Below are 6,557 nucleotides of genomic sequence, written 5' to 3' on the forward strand. Positions count from 1 at the left end.
GTTCAAGATAAGAAATAGAGAGGACAAAACGGAAGGCAAGAACTTACAGGAGGAGGAGGAGGGGGGTTTAGAGGGTTTGTCAGAGATGGGATTGAGTATACCAGTGGTGAGATCCGATACAAAGTGAGCCGCTTTGCTCCGAAGTGATTGCTTTCTTCCAATTTCTACACACAGCGGATGATTCCATGAAATATTTCCACCTCAAAATTTGTATTGCGAGCACAATCACATTGGCATCGCCTTTAGACACAAATTCCTAAATTCCATCTTCCACTTTTGCTTCATTTTCGGGAAAATTGACCCCCAGATCAGAAATATCCCGTAACCGGCGTCGAACATGGGAGAGAGTATCGTTGAAGCTATTGAATTTCTTGTTGTAGGTGCAGCAGCGCTTTCCAGTTGGTGTGTCATCCAGCACCTGCAGCTCGGAATAGTGATCAGCCCGCTTATTTGGATCGGTTTGATTTGGATACTTTATCCAACTCAAGCGAGCCCTTTTTCTTCTGAAGCCGAATCATTCCATTTCCACGTAATAATTCAGAGTTTCGACGACGTTAACGTTGATGAAAGTTGAAGGTAAAAAATTGATATTGCGAGGTAATTGACATGTTGGGGAAGATGAAATCACGAACGTAAAACATTGACAACATAACGCGTGTGCCTACCTTTCCCCTTTCCCCTTATATTGTAAACATGGGGGAATATAGTACAACATACAACTTACATTAACGCATAATAATATCAATAAACATTTTTTGGATTACTATTAATTAACATTTTACAATCAAACTTCATCTGTTCACATATCAAAGACGCCGAATTAGGCAACGTAAAAGTTACTTTTTATATTTATAAGTTCAAGAATAGTAACATAATTCATTAATGATACTCCTACTAGATATATATATATATATATATATATTTTAAAAAAAGTGCATTCCCTTCTGCAACAGGACCTTAATCAACTACGAAAATTAATAGTTGACCAATTTTAATCCATTTCAAAATTAATTCAGATATCGTAGGATTTTGTTACCCACATTTAATGGTTTTTGGGCCTGGGCCCCGTATGTTTGATTGAAGGAAAAGGGGATTAAAATAAGGCTTTGATTCTTATAGTTTCGGTCAACACTGGTCAAGGTCCCTAAAATTTGTAACCATTAAGACTTCAGTCTTTCGGCCGTTAACAGTGCTAAATGATATTAATGTGGCCCATCTGAATGCCCAGATGTCAGACCAAAATCAAAATTCCCTTCCCCGAGCAACACGAGAAGGAAGACATGGGAACTCACAAGAAGGATATGCTTGCGTGCTCCATTTGGAATCTGGTCAGCCCATTCTTGCCGATGCATCTTCCTCGCAACCAGAATGCTTGGATCATAGACCCTAACAAGTGCTGGACCTAGGAGGATCCTCTACAGCCAAGAAGCTCGTCGATTTGAAGTCTTCTGAACATGACATAGACATCGTAGAAAGCATTTTCTGCTTCTGCCTTGAGGTCAGCTACGATGGCATTTACAAGGAGGATCACTAACTGGTGGAAGGTGAGCGATAAAATCTTCATATTCATCTTCTAGGTCTAATGGACATGAGAGGCGTATCTTAGACAGGTTTGACAGCGGCATCGCCTCGGGTTTATAGTCCTTAACAAACTGCTTGCAATCTAGAAGTTTTTTAGCAGAGCTCATGGCTGGCAATTGCCCTTGTCTCCTTTGGATCATAGCCTTAAACGAAGGTGTTTCTAAAATCCTATTTTTCTAAAATGCACGGCCCCCCCCCCCCTTTCTTTCAAAAATCCTTTCCCGTATAGTTCGTTGGCGGTTCTGAGACTCGGACCCCTCAGTTCGATCTTGTGTGAATTCTGCGTCAGCATTGTCCACACACATCACCAAGCAACCATTCGCTTCTCTCCTAAAGCCGAATTGAGGCTCTGTTCACTAAGAAGGAATATAATTCACAATGAGGCCCAGCACTTTGTCTGGCTTCTGCCATTGATGCAGCCCCTGACCTGGACCCAACAAGATTGTCGAAGCTCTTGCTGAGGTTCAAGAAGTTGCCGAGAAGCATTAGCTTTAAGGCAAAGCTGACGCTATTAATGCCCATCGAAAGTGTTATTGTTGAAGCCGACGGTGCAGTCGAGCCTGGGCGTTAGGGGTGGTTGGGCTGAGATAGATTTTGATTAAATAGATCCGAGTTCGCATGAAAGTAGACTTATATAAATTTTTTTTTTCAAAATTTAGGCATGAGACTACCTAAAATCCAACTTGACTTAAAAGTATGTTTAAAAGCTTACTTAAAGGTGTGCCTTTTAAATAAGCTTATATAATAAGTTTTAAAAGTCTCATATAAATTATAAGATTATTAAATGTTATATATTTACAAACTGATTTGCCAATTAAAATACATCATAAGCAAGAAGACTATCAACTACAACACTAACAAAATTTAAATCAATACATGCATAAATCCAATATAATTAAAAACATAACTAAATTGAAAATGAAAAAAAAATATTGATTAAAAGAAATGGTGAACCCACTATATTATAAACTCATCATAAAAATATGATAAAAAAGAAAATAATCGAGGAAGAACATAGTGCTTCTGAGTTTCAAGTTTTGATTTAGAAAAAAAAATGAGAAGGAGTTGAAGAAAGAGGGTAGAATTGATTACATTCAAAATTTTAAATTAAATATTATGCATTACATATTATATCTACATATATTATATAATAATATATATATGTAAATAGACTGACTTATAAAATTTATAAACCAGGCCCTATAAAAATAAACCTGACTTATTTATCTAAATAAATTTAATCAAAAGTTTAAATTTAACCTGGCCTAATTGGAATAAGTCAATGGCTTGGCTTACTTTTATCCTTACTGGGTAAGTAGACGTTTAAACAGATTACATTGATTTTGTTCAACACCATTGGTTAGAGGATTAATATCTTACGGTTTCAAACTTTAGGGATTATTTTCTTGAAAAAAAAACTTTAAAGACGTTGATTAGTGTTGGGTGAAACCATAACGGCTAAAGCCTCATTTTTCTCAAGAAAAAATAAAAAGAATTCTGAACAGGGGAAAAAACCAGCAACGGGATTCGAGAGCACAGTACCGAACGTCCGGAGCTGGAGGTTATTGGGGATGAGAGCAGAGACATCAGTTATTTTTTAATAATTACAGTATCGAAACTCTCACCGTCAAGACTCCATGGCCCAATGGATAAGGCGCTGGTCTACGGAACCAGAGATTCTGGGTTCGATCCCCAGTGGAGTCGGGGTCGTTGAAGCTTTTCCCTCCCTTTTGGGTGAACCTTTGGTATGCTTCCTCATGTAATTTCCAGTGAATTGAACTTTGATCCCCTCCCTTGGACATGCATGTGATTTTTGATCATATTTTTTTCTTCCTACATTTGTATTGTGTGGCTAGCCAGTTGATTCAAATAAAAGTGAACTCTGTCATTACCTTTCAATCAATTAACGTTTGTGTTGCTTCATCCATTGCCTGCAGTGAGAATATTGGATATGTATCTTGAGACTTGGGATGATGCATCTCCCATAATTTGCCATTGTTTCCAAAGTGCTAACCAAAATGGTTGGAAAAGTAATGTAACAGAGATGCCCAATTATATATATTTCTGCCATATTGAAGTTCTTCCTAATATTTGTAGCTCTTCCTGCCCAGGACGCGATAAAATATAACGCAACTGGACATCAACGATCAATGATGACTGAGCATAATATACATGGTTAACTCATGGTACTGTGCTGTCTGGAAATTTCAGTGATTTGTTTGTATGGAAGGCAACAAGGATGAGTCATTGAAAGGCATAAAACAGATGAGAAAAAGAAACTCAATTAATTATATTTAGTGGTTTAATTATAACAAAAACAGCTATTGAAGCGGCTTGAAAACTGTAAAGTAATAAACAACATAGAAGTAGTTTGGGTGAGAAAGATTGAGGCCATTTTCATGAGCGCAAGCCGCCGCCGCCAACCCCCCACTACTAAATAATGATGAAGTGTACGTGCATTGAACCTTAATGAAGCCAGCTTTCGTGGAAATTGTTGACATCTATCCACTGATCTCGCCCCAGCACCACCAACTTCCATTTTAGAAATCTATATTAACTAACCGGACCATTCTGATTTCATTTTTGTCTTTTTATGTCCTCAACTTATAATTATACATATTTTGTGCTCAATTTTTTTATGAGAAAACCTTATGCACTGATATCTTGCATATTTTATTTTTGTCAATTTTGGCCCTCTTATTTTATTTAAGATTTCAGTTCGGTCCTTTAACTTTGTACAGTGTTTTTTCAATTCTTTAACTTCAACACTTTTAAGTTTCATTTACCAAAAAAAATGTTAATATTATAATTTTAATTGATGACAAATAACTCACAGATGACTATTTTTTTGTTCCATTTCAAAAAATTAAAGTTATAATATATTACCATCTGAAAATACTTTGTTAGCATTTATATATATATATATATATAAGGACAATTTATGCTAATTAGAGAGTGAGATTACAAGGCAAAGGAGGAGCTAGGAAGCTGTCATAAGGGAAATTGCAAGAAGAAAATACTTTGCTTACAGGGATTTGTTTAAATTTGGAGATAAAGGCGGAATTTATAGGATGTTAATGAAAGTAAGAGAATGATATAAGTTGTTTAAAAAATGTTAGTAACGCATCACTCTTGTTTGACTAACTCCAAGTTACAGAATTTCCATACTCCCACTTTCTGAAGCGATGCTTCGCAGTTGCTACGAAATCATTATTGCCTCATAATGCTCATCCATCTCTCCAAGTTAAACAAACCAATATAAACCCCTCAATTAATTTCTTTTTGAAAAATCTCTGATCTCCTTTTTGTAAGATTTATTAACAGATAACATGTTCTAGCGATGATATTAATATGCTGGATTGGTGCCAGATCCGAGGGTACTAGTAAAGAATTTAGAATCCATGCTACGTTATCAAGGCACTTGCGTTTGGAATTCGAAGTAACGCCTAACACTTGTTTTGAGAACTTATTCAATACACCACAAAGAAAAAGAAAGGACTTGTTCTAATATTCTACTCGGAGGATCATTCTCTGCATTTTCTTACGTTTGTATTCCAACATCTTTGTATATAACGCTACCGCGCACTACTAATGTCCATCCCATTTAAGAATTTCCTGGGGGACCTAGAGTCTCAGTTTCTCACCCATATACCCGACCCCTTTTTTCACGTTTATTTTATATTATTTGAATTTCATTATTACTCCTTTATCTTTATTAACCCGCCTCCGATTGTACAAGCTTCATGGCTTTTGATATAATTAGATCTTAATCTTTTTACATGATTTTACCGTAGCCTTGTATTAAAAAAAAAACATTCCTTATTGCTACTTTCCTTCTTTTGTATCTTTGAATATCTCGCTTTTAGTTGTACCACCTTCATTTTAAATTATAGCATATTTTTGGAAGAGATTTGGCATCTCAAACCATGAGACATTTTTTACAAAAGTAAGATTTTATTAATGATACTTTTTTAATATTACCATTCTCATTATATTTTCTCTCTTTAATATTTTTTCATAAATGAAATATTTAATAAAGGACATTTTTGGACTTCTATATTTTTATTTTTTTAAAAAAATAAAGTTGTAAAGTGTATTCAATGAGATTTATTGGTATGTGTTATTTCATCTAATATTATCTTATGAAAATAGTATTATAATAAACATATGTTAAGAGTATGTGTAATCTATAAGTATTTCTGTAAGCATTTTTTAAATTTAAAAGTATGCTCTGATCCTAGTGAGCCCCCGAGACTCAACTTACCAAACCTTTCTTTCATAAAAAAAATAATTTTCAATCAAATAAAAATAAATAAAAATTTTACATCTCTAAATAAATAAAAAATTCATTAGTTTTTGACACTACTGTTGAATAGCATCAAAATTAATAAAAATTAAATTTTGCAGTAAAGCATAACCTAGGTCGTCCCCCTAAGAGTCAATAAAATAATTATTTAAATTATGATTATAAAAAAGGTAAATAATTAGGGGATTTTTTATGATAAGATTAATTTTAAAAAATAAATTAAAAATAAATAAATAAAAATAAGTTCAACTGAGAAAAATTATCAAACATAAACAGTGCAATCAATCACAATCAAATTAACTAAACTTAATCTTTCTCGCCCACCAAATACATTAATTTTATTTAACTTTATTATTCTAATTTTATTATATAGTTCTCAAATTATTATTCAAGAATTAAACAAGAAATTAAGTTATAGATTAATTAAAATCTCTCTTAATCCACAACCTAACAATTATTCTAAATTAGTTACACAAAAAACAAAGCATGAATAAGTATCCAAGCTAGGCCAAATTACTCTTAAGATGCTACATCAATCAACAATAGCAATCAAAACCTCAGATAAAATTTATAACCAAAAAATTATACAATAAAGTTACTCTAATCAGTAATAGTAATTTAAGTATAAAATTTAAAGGTAGAGAGAAGAAGAGTAAATTAAAATAAAGAT

The 6,557-nt window shown here is 33.7% G+C and overlaps 1 non-coding gene across 1 annotated transcript; it reads left to right on the plus strand.

Moving 5' to 3' along the window:
- Positions 1-3,212: 3,212 nt before the first annotated feature.
- TRNAR-ACG (transfer RNA arginine (anticodon ACG)) lies at positions 3,213-3,285 on the plus strand. Its single transcript has one exon. It is a non-coding gene; the product is annotated as a tRNA-Arg (tRNA).
- The last annotated feature ends 3,272 nt before the right edge of the window (positions 3,286-6,557 follow it).

Source organism: Prosopis cineraria, unplaced genomic scaffold, assembly GCF_029017545.1.
Source record: "Prosopis cineraria cultivar Desert tree isolate PC_DT_omini unplaced genomic scaffold, ASM2901754v1 PC13, whole genome shotgun sequence".
NCBI classification, from domain to species: Eukaryota; Viridiplantae; Streptophyta; class Magnoliopsida; order Fabales; family Fabaceae; genus Prosopis; species Prosopis cineraria.